The sequence below is a fragment of the Urocitellus parryii genome, chromosome 11 (assembly GCF_045843805.1).
Source record: "Urocitellus parryii isolate mUroPar1 chromosome 11, mUroPar1.hap1, whole genome shotgun sequence".
Classification (NCBI taxonomy): Eukaryota; Metazoa; Chordata; class Mammalia; order Rodentia; family Sciuridae; genus Urocitellus; species Urocitellus parryii.
The window spans coordinates 69,467,925-69,484,840 of NC_135541.1; positions in this window are offsets into that span (position 1 = coordinate 69,467,925).

Below are 16,916 nucleotides of genomic sequence, written 5' to 3' on the forward strand. Positions count from 1 at the left end.
ACCCAAGATCTCAGATTGAATTTAGCTGATAATAAGCTTGTCAGTAACTCAACTCAGAACACAAAGCAGAAAAAGTAATATGTCCAGTCGAGTGCACAAATAACATTTGAAACTTGTTTCGGAGTTACAGCTTCTCCCACTTCCCAGGTGCAGTCCTGCTTCAAGTTAGTTTCCTGGAAGAAGCCCCCCACCCCACCCCTGGCCCTTTTGGCCTTCCTGCATCATGGGCCAACTGCAGCCTCCAGCTCTTCTGGATGGGCTGGGAGGAGGGAGGGCAGGAGAGGCCTTCCGGGATGAGTGCTGCATGGAAAGATCCAAGGGCTGCTCTCACAGTAGCCACCTGAAGCACACCCTTCCTCCCTGGGTGGCCCCCAGGTTCCTCAGAGAGCTCCTAACCTCACAGTCATGGGTCACCTGCCTGTGGTCTCCTCAGTGCAAGCCTGTGCTGGTTGTTTAGAGTTTTTCTCTCAGCCACTGGAAATCTATCCCTCCAAGTGGCCCTCCAGGACAGCATCTAAGTTGGCCCCATGCCAGCTGTCCCTGGGGTCTGGCCCACATGTGATTCATGGAAAAGAGTCAAATCCTCAAACTGACACATTCTAGTCACCCAGTCAGTCTTCAAGCAGGAATCTCAGAGCAACCCACAGCTTGCATTTTCCAGAGCGAGTCAGGTCCCAGTCCACTGTGTACCTTCAAATGCAGAGGACACTTGTTCAAACCCTCTAAGATTCTGATCAAAGCCCGTCTCCTCGGGCTTGAGGAAAAAGGTAGGCACACCTCAGAGCTCCCTGGATGGGAGAAGGAGATTTAGAGCACAGCTCATGGAGCAGGTTATGAGTCACAAAACCAGGTTGCATGCATGTCTTTGCACTCCTGCTTGATGCTCTCGCACATAATGTTCAAATGACACACTGAATGTATTGGGTATGCAGTCAAAACAGTTGAAATTTTTCCATTGTACTTATTTAATTTAATTTTTTATTTTTTTATGGTATAGGGGATCATATCCAGGGCCTTGCACAGGCTGGACAAGCACTCTTCCACTGAGCTACATCCAGAGAACAGAATAGTTAATTTCAACACACTGTTATAAAGGAATATTCCACTTTACCTTAAAATATAAAATGCTAAATTTCCAGAGCAGATTAATTAGGACAGTTAATACTCACTTGGTCACACTTTACATTGTCTCTCGCTGTTGTCAGCGGGTATGTCTCTCTACACGCTCAGTTTGGCTAAGCCTCTCTGAATATGGCTTTTTATCTGTTCCCTCAGTCATTTTTGGTTTCATAATTCTCAACTATGCATCCCATCATATAAATCTCCTGCAGATACCAAGGATCAGGGCTCAGTTTTTTTTTTTTTTTGCTACTTTGGTTGGCTTGGTTCTTCTCTAATTTATGTCCTCTACTTTCTTTCTGAAATTCTGCTAAACCATGGAGCTGAACCATTAGAGTTTGAAAAATATTGGAAGTATTGTTTGGTATTTTATCCCTGTACCCAGTGACCCTGACCTCGTCCATCAGCTAAGACTTACTGCATTTGTTATTTTAGAGAAAAGGGATGACACAGCACAATAGAGAAGATGGAAAAATTAATTCATTGTGTTTCAAAATCCTAGAGCGGGAGCAAGGATGAAGGTGAATGATAGGTATTAAGCAAGCAAAGACTCTGAAGAGGGACCTACAGGCTGGGGAAGATGGCTGACCAGTGCACAGTGGCAGGGAGGTACCAAGGGCCCCAAGCCTCACCTACCTCCAGTCAGAGCCCTGGGAGGAATGGATAATGGAACTCACAGGTAGAACTGAGCAATGTAAGGGAGGTAAAGAGGCCAGGAAGGTGCCAGAGTGCAGATGCTACATGGAGTGTCTGGACAAAGGACTGAGACTGCCCCAAGTAGGCTTTGATGCTCTAGCACATCACAAGAATAGGTGAAAGGAATTCCATGAGCCCCAGTGGTAGCACAGAAATGGGAATAAGCCTTAGGAGGCTGCCATGTTTTTTTCTGGAAAGAATTGGTCTACATTCATCAAGTGTTTCCCGGCAGTTACTCAGAGAGTCAGACTTTAATCTGTCTTGCTGTGGGGACTATGGGCTAACATGGCTATCCTCAGGGAAATGAGTGTCTAGGGACCAGAAGACAGATGCTGGCATACACACATGGTAACAAAGGGCAGAGAGTCTGTACCCCTGTTGAGTAGCACTGAATGGGGCCCCTGGGACCTAGACAGAGATGGTGAGGCAAGGATTTAGGCACTCTGAGCTGCATAGTATGCCACTGTATGCATGTGGCATGGAATATCATTCAGCTGTTAGGGGAATGGAATTCTGACTGGTGCCACAGCAAAGAAGAATCTTGAAAATGTCTGGCTACAGTAAGCAAGACACAAGGAGATGAATACTGTACGGCTTCACTCACCCAAAGTCCAGAGCCTAGGCAGAGTCACAGAATTGGCAAGTAGCATGGTGGTTGCCAGGAGAGGGAGGAATGGGGATTTAGGGCTTAATGGGTGTGGAGGTTCACTACAGGAAGATGAGAAAGTTCTGGATATACGGAGTGTTGATTGTTGGGCAACATTACAAATGTACACTGAACCCTACTCTCAGAAGAGGCTCAAATGATAAGTTTTACATTGGGTATATTTTACCACAATAAAAAATATCTCTGCTAACTTCAGTTCTATAGACCAGTCTTAGAAAAGCACACCCACTGTGGCTGATTTGGAAAAAGCCAGGTGTCCCTATACTTGGGGTCCCCAGCCTGTGATTGGCTTCTTCTGGGCTCCCCTGGCTTTGCCCAAGTTCCCCAAGAGGAAATAGGACTCACAAACTTCCTGTACCATAGGCAGATAGATACAGTGGTGCTTCACCTCCTACTCTTTAAAGTGGTCAGCTCCAGTCTCACTGGGGAGCCAGATGGCTTCACTAAAGATAATGGAAAAATATGTCTAAGGGGGAATTTTTATCAATTTGTTCCCTAGACATAAAACCATGGTGATGATAATCCCCTCTATACAGTGTGTTAAAAAACGGTGTTCTTGCCTAGTGTAATTCTCTAAGGTCAAGTGGGGCAAGTAGTTTAATTCACATAAAGATGAGATGAGACAGAATGAGGCATGGCAAGTTCAAGGGACTTGCCCAGGTTGCCTGGCTAACAAGCGTGTGCACAAGGACTTCAGCATCCATTCTCGGAGTCCAGATCTGCAGCCCTTGTGGGTCTGCATGGTCCTGGCAGGAAAGGAGACAAGGCATCTCAGGTATGTTTGGATCATAGGAGGTTCAGGAGGCCCCAGGAAGGCTAGGAGTGTCTGGGACCCTCTCTCAGGGGCAACCCTTCTTTTTAGCACTGCACTTAGATCCCAAATGAATTAAAAAAAAAAAAAAACAGAACAACAACAACAAAAACTAGACATCTAGATATCTTACTTTTTTTTTTCATTTATCTGCAGATGATGGGTTGTTCCTCCTTTTTGGCTAATGTGAATGTTGTTGTGAACATTTGTGTACAAAAATCTGTTCAAGCCTCTGCTTTCCATTCTTTTAGGCAGCAGAGAGAAATTTTTAAAAGCATTCTGTAGGGAAAATTTGGAACTGTTATGGAAACAAAATAATTTACCTCATTTAATGATTCATAGAGGGAGCCATTGTTGGGTTTTTCTGAGTTGACATTATAAAAACTTTCCTCATCACAAACTTTGGAAGAAAAAATAATAAAGGACTTTCTGGACTCTGATTTATTATGAGACTATACAAGTGGCAGTGATCAAAATGATTATCAGATTTTAAGCTTTTCATTAATGTGTTTAATAAAAATATAGCTTTAGTTCTCAAAGTTGACTAAAATAAAATGAATATGTGCTCATTGGATTTCTTAGACAAGTTATGCTATGGTAACTCCATACATATATAATAAGCCTTTTTTAAAATATTGCCCACAGCAACATGTAGCTCTAAGGAATACCATGCTACAGGAGATAAGTTAGTTCCTGTGTTTTATCAAACACCTATAAATAAATCACAGTTTAAGGGAGCCAGGGCCAGTATGCTCACTGGCTAAGGACCACCTGAAGAACAGCTTTTGGAAAAAATATTCCTTGTTATTAGGAATAGTCACCTGCTAATCATTACTTCACCAATTCAGAGATCTATGCTTTGAAATGTGTTTGGAAGCAAGGACAACTCTTTAAGTCTGAGAACTGAAGCCCCATGTTGATTTACCAATGTAACCTATCATGTCATTCCTGAGGCTCACAGGTCTAGGCTGCATCTTTCAAAATTGGGAAATATTATGAAAGGGCAATATTTTCTTAGGATCATCCATTTGTGTCAAAGCCTCGTGCCCTAATGGCCACCTGGTCATCTCCCCATCTCCTACCACAGGTCATCTTTGTTTTTCATTTTTTTGAAGGCAAACTCCTGTCTCATTTCAGGGTCTTTCTTGCCTCACCCCCACCCCCCTGTCTACTTTCTCTGAAATGCCCTCATTGATTTTAAAGACACTGACAATTTTCATTTGGTCTATTTCCTCCAGCCTCTCTTATCCTACACTCTCATGCTTATCCTTGCCTCTTGTTATCAAGTCCATACTCCTCAGCTAAGACCTCCCATACTGTGACTCCAATCTTTCTTCCCAGTTTACTGGTACTCATTGCCTTAGGTTTTGAAGAAATCTACCCAATGGGTTCAGTCTACACTGTTTTCCCTGTTGGGAATCCCCATCCCTTCCAATTTTGCCCATTCCCAGCCTTCCTCATTTATCAAGTCTTTTCTGGTTCTTCTCCTTGGAAAAAGCATGCTTTTGTTTGGACTCCCATTGAGAGTTACCCACTTACCTCTTAAAATACTTGCCACTTTCTACCCCATGTATCAGTTACTTGTGTTTCTATCTCAGTTCCCATAGATTCCCAGAAGCTTTCATAGCAACTCAACGAAAATATAAGAATGATTATAGGATACCAAGTAATATCAGTAATTTTGGTTCATAATTGCATTACCTTTATAAGAAGTCAGAGTTTTGAGTTATGGTCAACAATAACAATATGTTACATACATGTTGAGCTTTCTAGGTCTATAATCTATTATCTGAAGACCCCTAGGAAAAGTGGAATCCCCATTCTCATTTGACAAGTGAGAAAAATGAAGCAAAGAGCTGGCAGGAAGCAAAGTCAGTGTTGCTGCATCAGGTGAGCATTAGTTTCTGAAAATGCTCAAAGAACATAAATCAGTCACAAAAATGCAGCTCAGCCCAACTGTACACCTTGGCTGTGGTCCCAAGACAACACTATCTATGGGGCCAAGAATGCCTCAATTCATGTGGATCGTCATGAACACACTTGATACACAGATTTCAGATAAGAGCAAATAGGGAGTGAGTTCCCTTAAACAGAAATCACCATGGATCCATACTGTTGCTGCTATTTAGGAGAATTTCCCTATCTTGATACAGAGGAGTCATTCATCAGGCATCCTCTGGATCTGCCAGCTCCAAAGTGCATCTCCCTTCTAGCAGGGATTCTGTCACGGGGGTAGCTGTGCATGGACTCAGGCTAGTAGCAAAGTTTTCCAAAGAGTGTTTACCTGTGGGAACTCATACTGTGACACTGTGCACTTCAAGGCAATTCATAGGTTAATAAGTTCATTCAGTATCCGACTTTGGTTATGTCTTTTGGGACTGCTAAATACATATAGAAGAATTTATCTCTTTTGTCTCTTGGTTTTTCAATCAAGTGTGTGTGAAGCATTAGAAAGCAGCCCTTATTTATTTTTAAAGTATGGGGTCAGGGAACAGCCTTGTGGCATGTAAATACCCACAGGTGGAAGTTAGAAAAGTCTGCTAGGGAAATGCTCTCTCATGGGCACCTTTCCTTCCCTCTGCACTGTGCACATCTCTCTGTTGGATTGCTCCATAGCACTCAAAAAATGCAGTCATTTTTTCCAAGCATTATCTGGAATCCTTACAAAGAGAGCATTTTAGTATACAATTAATCGAATGCATTTGAGATAAGCTAGACTTTTTAAAAAGATGATTACCCATGAGCAGATCTTCCCTTTCTGAAGGAAGCCTGGTTATGGGCTTCCCAGCTGCAGCACGTATTTCTTCAATATGGATATTTCTAGCCCGAGGTGCTCATGCACAGCTCAGCTGCCAAGATCATGCCAGCCCTACTTCTTCTGGGACCCAGGGCCCAGCATCTCAGACATCAGTGTGGCTTCCCACAAGATCCTTCTGGCTGGGAAGGATCTTTGCCATTTTGCCTAATCCCCTCTGCTGTCAATGGCAGTAATGCCGCTGAGGGCCGTCTGCATTAGTCAATAACTTGCTTATCGGGTGCTTACTTAGAAATGCCTCTGAAAGCATTTTCTTAATCTAGCTAACAAATACTATGGTTGAGTTGATATTAGTCTCAACAGCCAAATATCACCCCAGTTGTCTGTGTTGCTAGGTGAGAACAGTGGTCGGAAAAGCCTCAATAACCATGAATGGATTGACTCACAGTTTTTGGTTTCTTTCTTTGTTTTGGTGCATACTTGAAGCACAGGCTCAGCCATGGAGCTGCACTCCGAGCCCTGGTTTGTAGTTTTAGCTCTTTCTTGACTCCTGGGACTTACTCTTCTACAGCTTCTGCTTAAGAACTGACAATGGTATAGTTGCCAGGTTATACTGAGTACCAAGACTAGAATTTCAGAAAGGCAGAAGTTGATATCCAGTTCTGCACTATAGAATGGTGTGTGTTGTCTAACCTGTTTCCTTCTTTGCCAAAGAACAACAGGATGACCCCATCAGCCCTGGGTAATATCCTAGCCACTGCTGCATCAGATGAGCAGACACATGCCAGGGCCCCTGGGTGAGCAGGAAGCACTAGAAAAAGGAGCTCACTGTTGCTGCCTGGGTGAAGGAGGAGGTGTGATGGGGCACAGGGCTTTGCTGCAAAATATGTAAACCAAGTGCAGCAGCTACAAATAGTCACAAAGCAGAATGGGAAGGATATTACCCAGCAAGAGGGGCATCTGTAAGAATGATTTTTTACCTAATTTTTAAAAAAATGCTTTATGTCCGCTTGTGTACAGTTCTAACTACCTTAGGTACCTTCAGTGTCCAAGGTATTTTCTTGGTGCTGAAAACACCAGAACAGTAAGATACAATCCTTGTTCTCAATGAGCTAGTGATTGGTATGCACACACTATGTGTAGGTGTGCAGGGACGCAGCCACATGAAGGTGCCCTGTGGCTTGCTGTTCTCTGGAGCACAGGGCATCGGGGAGTCCAGGCCAACTAGCAAAGCACTGAAAAGGCAGCAGAGGTGAGTTTGCTTTGAAGGGACTTCAACAGGCAGGATTAGGATAGAAGGTGTTTTTGAAGGAAAAATACTTGAGAGAAGGCAAGGAGGGGGTGTGAGGCACATGCCTCCATGTGCTGATATGTGTGGAATAGGAAGTGGGGAGCTGTGAGGTCCCTGTGTGGCTGGGAGGCATGAAGGAAGGGCACGAGGGAATTGGTACATTTACAGTAGCCACTCAGGTCTGCTCGTATGATGTTTGGGAACCAAAAATGCCACATTGAGACAAGATCTTAGCTGCTTCTTTTTTGTGGGGAGGAGGTACCAGGGATTGAACTCAGGGGCACTCGACCACTGAGCCACATCCCCAGCCCTATTTTGTATTTTATTTAGAGACAGGGTCTCACTGAGTTGCTTAGCACCTCACTTTTGCTGAGGCTGGCTTTGAACTCATGATCCTTCTGCCTCAGCTGAGTTGCTAGGATTACAGGCATGTGCCACCAAGCTCAGCTCTGGCTTCTTCTTTTTGATTCTGTCCTTGTCATTCAGTTTGGCAAAGAAATGGCACCTTCCTGCAGCAACCAGACCCAAGGACAGACTCCCAATGGACAGTTGTGTATATAGAAAGACTGGCAGAAAAAGAAAGGTATTCAATCTTCCAAAATATTTTTTGGTTTTGTCCCCAAACTTATAAATTGATTTTTGAAGTCACATAATTATAAGAAAACTAAAAAATCTTTCAACTTCCTATAAAGTGAAAGACTCAAAGGAATTCACTGAAATTTTTCTCCAAGTTCATTACTAACAGTAGCAAGAAAGTTCATCATTTGTTCATTTAACAAATATGTCTTGAGCTCCTATCATGCACCAGGCTCCGTTCTAGGCACTGGGGATGCAACAGGGAACACACAGATGAAAATCTCCACCTGTGTGGAACTTATCGCTTAGCAGCAGAGACCAGCAATAAATGAAATAAATAAGAAAAACAGACAGTGAGGCGGGGGACCAGAGATGCTGTGGAGAAAAAGTACAAGGAAAGATGTAGATGGCACCTGTGACACTGGAGCCAATGCCTGAAGGAAGGGCGGGGTGACAGCCATGCAGACACCTAGGAAGAGAGCCATGGGGCAGAAAGCTGAAATGTACTTGGCAGGGCAGGAAACAGGAAGGAGGCCAGGGTGTCTGGAGCTGAGAGATGGAGAGAGAGGAGCAAGATGTGAGAACAGAGACATAACAGAGAGCCTGAGGCAGGAGCACAGCGGATGAGGAGAGGGTGTTTTTTGGCAGCAAGAAGAAACCGTTTCAAGGTGGAAGAATTGATCAATACTAGCTAGTGCTCTGAGAGGCCAATTAAGATGAGAACTGAGAACAGATCCTTGAAGGCTAACACCTTAGAGGTCATGAACTCCCCTGAGGAGAAGGGTGCGGGTGGAGCCATACGGGCAAGGCTGGCCAGAGTGAATTCAAACAAGAATGGGAGAATGGACAGGGTTTTGCTGTAGCGAGAGCAGAGAAATGGAGTGTATGCTGGGAAACAGAAAATGGTCAAAAAAAACTATTTTTATTTTGTTCTGTTCTTTCTTTTTTCTTCAAATGACAGAAATCACAGCCTGTTTTTATGCTGCTAGGAATGGATCCAGCAGAAGGAAAAAATCAATGTCGCACAAGAGGAAAGGGGCAGCTATCCAAAGGTACCAGGGCGCTAGGTGGGAGGGAAGATTTAGTGCAGAAGGAAATGGGTGACTGAGGCAGCATCAGGGACAGTGATCTTCAGAAAAGGCAGGAAGGCAGACCATCCAGGCATTGAGGTTGGGAGATGCAGATGAGTGCTGGCAATTCATGAAGACCCTCTTGTGACAGCTCTTTCTTCTCCATGGATCAGTGCAAGCAGGCAGGGCACTGGTGAGGAAAGCAAGAACCATCATGCAGGGGCTGCCTCTGAGGGAGGAGGCAGTGGGACATGGCCTGACTTACATTTGGGGAGCTCTTTCTGGCTTCCGGCTTCAGAATGTACTGAAGGGAGGAAAGCGTGGAAACAGACCAGTTAGTTAAGAGGTCACTGCAGTTGGGGATAGAGACTTTTCATTGTTTCAAGATGAGGATGGTAGCAACAGAAATGGAAACACAGTCAGCTTCAGAATGTATTTTGAACATAGCTGAATGTGGCAGAGTCAATGAAGCACAGGATGTTTTTTTTTTCCCTCCAAAACCAATACAACCCAACTCAGAGATGTCATTACATGACTGAGACCCAACTCAATAACATGGCAGTGCTTTTAATGACCTGATCCAGTTTTTAACTAGCAATGATTACTCCAGAACAGTGGTGATATTCATAAGTGATGCCAGTGAATACATAAATACCTGTTGCTGTTGTAAAGTGTTATGGAAATGGAAGCTGTAGTTAAGAGAGGCGTTTGTGTCTGCTACAATAAGCCAATAGGCAGGGAAGAATCAATACAGCATGAAATTAGTGTGGGAAAATATTTTAAGCTTTCCAAGATCAAAGAAGGGATAGTAAAATATTAACCTGATGTCCTTTTAACTTCCCTTTCTCAATATTTATTAATGTTTGGCCTCCCTTGAAATGAGAATTCCATTATGAGCTCTTTTGGTAAATGGATTGAAGGTTGTCTCAAAGCACTCCGGCTTCTCTTAAGTATTTTCTATTCTCTGGTAAAATACTATTAGTCTGTATTTTATTGTGCTCAGCATATCAAAAACAAGCATCTCTATTCAGAAGAATTAAGGGACTGCCCTGTTCTTCTCCCTCCCCTGCCACCTGTGACTACAATTATAGGCATTCTTACAATGAGGGGATGTACAAATATAACTGTCATGGTAAAATTGTCATTATAGCTGGGCATCAGACGCACATCAGTAATCTCTGGAACTTGGGAGGCTGAGGCAGGAGGTTTGCAAGTTTGAGGCCAACCTCAACAACTCAACAATCTCCTGCCTCAAAACAAGAAGATAAAAAGAGCTGGGGAGGTAGCTCAGTGTTACAGTGCTAGCCTAGCATGTGCAAGGCCCTAGGTTCAATTCCCAGCAATGCATACAAACATACACAATTATAAAAAACACCAATCCCTGGTGATTCATGAAGCCTACTTTAAATATACCTAAAATATAGGGCTTTGAACAACCAAAATATATGAGAGGCTCAGTACTTTTCAAATTCATAGCTGGGAAAAATGCACACAAAATTTCCCAGAGAATAGAAGACAGAAATCCCTTCCTTGTCTTTTCCTCAGTTCAGATTGTGAAAAGCTGCAAACTTTGGCCACCTAAATATTCTGTGTCTTACTAAAGAGCATGTGAGGTAAATCCTACAAGAACCATGGCAGTTTTTAAACTAAGAATTAAGCTTCTAGGATTTAATACTAAAGAAATAATTAAGAATGCATAAAGCTCTGGCTATAAGAATGTTCATAACAGCACAGAAACTGGAATCAATTTAATTCCTAACAAGAGCTGGCTAATTTAAAAAGAAATCCATCCATGCAATTGAACTAGGCATGGCCATTAAACTGATGTATAATAGTTAAAGATGTGGAAAGATGTTCATAATAGATTTTGAAATAAAATTTATATGAAGAGTCTGGCCACATCTTTATAGTAAGAAAAATATTTACATGTGGATATATGTAGGAAATTAAAAGCATAAACATTAAAAGATTTATGTGATTACTTCTAACTGTAGAACTTGCAGGCAGTTGGTCCATATTCCTCATCTATACTTTGTTTGAATTTACCTACGAATATCATCTTATTACTTGTATAATTGGGAAAGCATCAGTAAAACTTACTGATGGCTTACAAATCTCAAACTGCGGAGCCAAGTGCACCCTATTGTTTCTGACTTTGCTGGTTTTCTAGACCTGTGGCTATGTTTGAGTTTAAGCCTAATGTGGCCCAGAGATGGCCTTCTTTCATGGATCTATGATAATCTGCTTAGCAATCAGGCTCACTGTTTTCTTTAGATGTCAAGTGGAAGGAAAAGGGCACCATTAGACATTTGGTACCCCCAGGACCACAAGGAACAGTGTTCTGAGTAGAAGCTTCTGGCAGCAAGTGTCAGGAGGTTGGTTTCTTTTGCATAAAAGCAACAGGGGCTGTCCAGAGATCAGATGTGTCCAGAACATCTGGGTGGGAGGGGGGTTGTGGGATAGGGACATACCATGTAAAGTCCTAGAAAGTGAACATGAACACAGAAGATTTAGTCCAATGCACCTTGTGCTATAATACAGAACATATAATACAGACTCTATTATACAGAGTCTCAGTAATTTCAGGAACAAAGCCCAAATAAAGGGACAAAACAATTTACAAAGATTCCTTTAACTTAAGAACGAAGTCCCCAAAGAACTAAAATCTAATATGTTGAACTCCAAACAAGCTGCTTTAAAAGCAACACTGAAAACATCAAATGGAAAGTAGATTAAGGACATGCTCCATCTGTAAGCGCTTGCTTACCACAAACTCAATTACTTGTTCTAAAATGAGGTATGGGTTGATTTCCCAGGACACTCCGGTCCCGCAATCCATTGTATCTGTACATTCTTGCTATATCATTGCATCCTCAACCCCAACCTGGTTGATGAGCACAGCAGACAACATGAGCCCAATTTCACAGACCAGAGAGGAGCCTGTAGCCACCCAGGCAGTAAATGGCAGCATGGAAACTAAGCTCAGGTGAGCCTCATGTCAGAGCATTGCCCTTAACCTTCTACCAGGCTGGGACTAAGCTTGCAGGTCTCATTGGCTGGCCCGGGGTTCCTGACCTCCCAGCCTGCATGAACACACTGTGCTCGAAGTTTCCCAGGGCCCTCACCCTGGACAGAGCCTGCTCCTTTTACCCCATCCACAAGGTCATTTCAGAGACCCCTGTTGGCCCTCCAGTGAAGAGGCAAAGGGTGTTCAGTCTGCCAGGGCACAGGCCAACAAGGTGAACCTTAGGGTACTACGGAGCACCTACAAAATCCTCAGACTCAAGGCAGCTGCATCTTGACTTTTGCTGAAAGCCAAGCATCAGTCCAAAGAATATTTACTGCATCTCTGCAATATGCTGACATTTCATGAAATCATTTTTCTTATTTTGTGGAATTGGGGATCAAACCTACCGTTGCCTTTATTACTGAGTCTTGTAACCCTGGCCCTTTTTACTTTTTATTTATATTTTTTTTATTTTGAGGATCTCACTAAGTTGCCCAAGCTGACCTGAAGCTTTTGATCCTCCTATCTCAGCCTCCTGATTCACTGGGGTTACCAGGAATGTGCTTTTTTGAATCTGAAATATGTTTTTGAAAAAGCATGAATTAGTCCAGTGCTTGCTATGTGGGATATAGTCACCGCACAAAATCCATGTGAATCTTTACAGAGTCTTGAAAGAGGGACTACAGATATCATCCCCATTTTGCAGATAGGTAGAGTGAGGGTCAGAAGAGCCAAGCCACATGTCCAGAATCTCCAAGGTAGCAAGTGGCAGGGCAGGGAATAGAACCCAGGTGTTCCCAACTAGAAAGTCTATGTCCTTCATGCCTATAATCCCAGCAGCTTTGGAGGCTGAGGCAGGAGGATTGCAAGTTCAAAGCCAGCCTCAGCAACTTAGCAAGATGCTAAGAAACTCAGCAAGACCCTATCTCTAAATAAAATATAAGAAGAGCTGGGGATGTGGCTCAGTGGTTGAGTGCCCCTGAGTCCAATCCCCAGTACAAAAAAAAAGTCTCTGTCCTTAAGCCATGTTCTGCCTGCCCCTTCCTATGAGTGGGGGGCTCTGCCCTTCAGCCTCACCTCCACAGACATGCTTTTAGGAGCACATCCTACTGTCCCATGACTGAACATCCTCACTTGACAAGTGGGAGGAGCCCTGGGGAGGCTCCTAAGCAGGCCACAGCTGTGGGGGTGGACACAGGATGCCCACCCTTGTCACACAAAGTTCAACCAACAGGTCCCACTCACTGTACCCCAAGGCAACTGCAGGGTGAATAGAAAGGAGTCCCCTTCATGATGGTCCCTCAGGGTTCCCAGGGCTGCCTGGTGGCACCTAGGCGGGGGCTGGGGGGATGTCCCTCCCTCTGGGTATTTGGGAGCCTCCAGAGGATGATGATCTGGAACTCATTGCCCAGGGCACTGGTGGGGAAGCCAGCTAGGAGGGCAGGACAGCAGGGTCACCTGAGCACTGTCCTGGGTGACAAAGGCAGGCTGGGGGCAGGAGGGGCTGGAGCGGGTGACATTCTCCAACGAAGCAGCCAGTGGCCTGCTCCACCAGCGCTCAGGGGACACAGGACAGCTGTGCACACACTGTACAGGGAGTGGGGCACCCTGAGGTGGGGTTCCGGAGGTGGGGAGGCCACCGTGACTGTGTGCATGACGCCCCATGGGTTTGGCATGTGCAGGACAGCCACCTGGAGGGGAGTGTGGGACACGGGTCAGAACGAGGGTCTTTCCCCTGCACATAAGTGTGCAGGTGCATAAGAAGGAACGTGTGTGTGTGTGTGTATGGGGGGGTGCATGCATCACGGGGGGGTGGTGCACACGATCTGCGCATGTGCAGGTGGACCGCCCCCTGACAGCCCCTCCTGTGCACGTGGGGTGATGCTCCTGCAGGTGTGGGACATCCACGCTCATGAGCATGCGCTGGCCCACGCGCATGCGTTTGTGTGTGTGTGTGTGTGTGTGTGTGTGTGTGTGTGCGTGCGTGCTGCACTAGGAGGGCAGGGTGAGAGACCGTCACAGTGGAGACCCGAGGCTGGCTTCTGTCCTGAAGCCCACGAGTCCCCAGGGTGCTGTCCCCGTCGGTGCCCAGAGAGTCCCCGGGCCCAGCCCCTTCATCCCTCGCCTTGGAGAGGGTGCAGTGGTGGCCCCAGGTCCTCTCTAGAATCTTCTCCGTGGACATCCGTCCCACTCCGCTAAACCCCCACCCGGGCTGCGCTCAGCTCCAGGGATGCAGGTGACGGTGGGGGCAGTGGCAGTGGAGCGGGCACGAGGCAGGGTCTGTGTGCGTCCCTGAGCCCACAGCCTGGCGGGAAAGCTGAGGAGACCTGGATCCCTGGTCTCCACTAGCCAGATCCCCTGCCTGCCCTCCCAGGACAGTCCCACAGAGCCACCAGAGCCCCGCCAGGGGGAACCCTGACCTAGGAGTCGGGGTACCCCAGGCCCATGGCCCTGCCCCTTCCCGCCCCTTCCCACCTCGACCTCCTTCTTGGTGAAGGGGACACCGAGCCGCAGCAGTTGGGCAATGGAGGAGCCTGAGCCCTCCAGGTTGAGCAGAGATGGAGGGGACAGATGTGGCTCCTCTCTCTTCCTGTCTCTGGGTCTCTCCAGCCAGTCAAGCCCCCCCCTCCTGCTCACACACTTTTTAAAATGTCAATAGACTGTCACTCACTTTTCTTGTTATACTTTTTAAAATGAGCGTTTCCTCTAGTCGATGACAGGAGATGACACTGGAGTAAAGGGCTTGGCTTTGTTACTGTGGAGAGGAGCTGGACTGTGGAGAGCTCATCAACTTTTATAGGAACTATCTTATTTATAAGAATTTTCCTAATGTCATGAATGTGCCACACCTGGCTTCTCTGTACCCACTCTGGAGAGAAGGGGGACTGAGCATGGCCGAGTTGGGGTGGCATTTCTTTATCCCAAAGCCCAGAATCCTAGAGGAAGTGACCTTCGCCAGTGTAATGCAACAGTTTCTAATTGCACACTGCTGGTGGTGGGGAGTTCACTTCTGACCAAGATGGCCCACCTCAGGTACAGTCTCCAACCCCTTTCCTACCCTCATGGGCCCTGGTTCTGTTCTCTGGAGGGAGGGAGGAAATCTCTCCAGAGTCCAACTTAGGGTCCTCCTAGGGATCATTTCCTGCTCTGAAAAAGCCCCTTAGTCTTTTGAATCTCTCTCCATCCCTTCACCATCTTACGGAGTCTCCAAAATATATCCAGAATTCTCTTCCCCAAGATCAGGAAGCCCACTTGAAACTTATGTTAGTTAACAAGACCAGTGTCTAAGGTCACTTCTGAAATGTCTTCATTCTGGTCACACTTATAAGAATCTCATGTTCAAATGAACGTTGGAAGTGCTGGGTTAAAGAAATATTAGAAACTTCATTTGCAGAAGGACTTATCAGGGCCTCATATGACTCATGTACCTGGGACTCTCCAAACCAGGTACAGGAGGTTGAATTTGGGTGGGTCTGGACTTGTCAGAAAGTCATGCTAGAAGGGACAGGTAAACGGCTCTAGAGGCAGACCTGGGTTAGAATTCAAGCTCTGTCATGTAGTACCTTCGGGACCTGGAAATACCTTTACCACTCTGACCTTCAGACTCTTCATCTGTAATGTGAAAGTGCTTCATCTCTGTGCCTTGCTTGTTCTACAGGTGGAGCACAAGGGAAAGAAGTCAATCAGCTCCCAAACTGCCTCATCTGGTGCAGCTATCCCCAGGAACATCCTGGCTCAGGCCCGCCTCAACTCCCCACACAGACTCAAATGGACCAAGCCCACTGCTGCCTCATGTCCTTTGCACATGCTAAAAATCCGCTTTCCAGTTACATCCACATGATGTGTGGTAGGTTCTCAACAAACAATGCTTAAACTGCTGTGAGATGAAGGTCCTTGATGTCTTCTCCTCCCAGCCACCATCCTGCTCATGCCCATAGTCTGATGAGGCCCGAAATCTTCCCTGTCCTACTCTGAGGCTGGAGCAAGCAGTGCCTCCCACCCATGCACCTGAAAATCACCATGAAGGCAATTTCCAGGAGCTCTTGGGCAGGGAGGATGTCAGCTGGGAGCCACCGGGTCTATGCCCAGGTCGTGCTTGAGGTCCCTGGTCCCTGCTCTGTGTCATCTCTACAAAGGGCAGGCAGCTTGTTTGGAGAAGACAATGGTGTCCCCTCTGCTGGCTGCCTGTGCTGGCCCCTGATGTAATCAATCTCGGACAATTGGCCACAGGCTTGTTTCATTAAAATGAGGTCACCTCTAAGGATCTCTGACAGGACATGGCCCTGCCTCCTCAGCTCAGGTAAGTGAATATTCTCTTAAGCCAACAGGCCAGAGGGGGCTCTGTTCTCCCCCAGGCTGAGCAGGCCTCTCAGGACCAGGTGAGGCAGCCCCCGAGGGGGGACACTGTGTCACCAGAAACTGTGACACTGTGTCACCCGAGTCTCCTCCTGCCATAGGTGGATCCTACATCTGATGTTCTTCTCCCACTGACTGCGACTTTTTTTTGAGGGGTCTGGGGTGAAAACCAAGTGGCCCTGGTTTAAAACCCTGCTGGGCCTCTTTTGAGCTGTGTGATCATGGGTAAGTTAATTAATCTCTCTGTGCCTCAGTTTCTTTCTTAAATGGAGGTACTGGTGTGTCTCATGGGGTTTTTTTTATGCAGAACAGCCCCTAGCACATAGTAGGTGCTGCATCAACATGGCTGCAATGAGTATTAAGGCCATTTGGGGATGTTGTGGGTGGAGTGGGGTGGGGAACTTCAGGGAGGATCAGTGTAAACTCTTCTTTGTTCATTCATTTTTTTGTGGGGGGTACAGGGCATTGAACCCAGGAGCCCTCAACCACAGAGCCCCATCCCCAGCCTTGGTTTGTGTTTTATTTAGAGACAGGGTCTCACTGAGCTTCTTCACACTTTGCTGTGGCT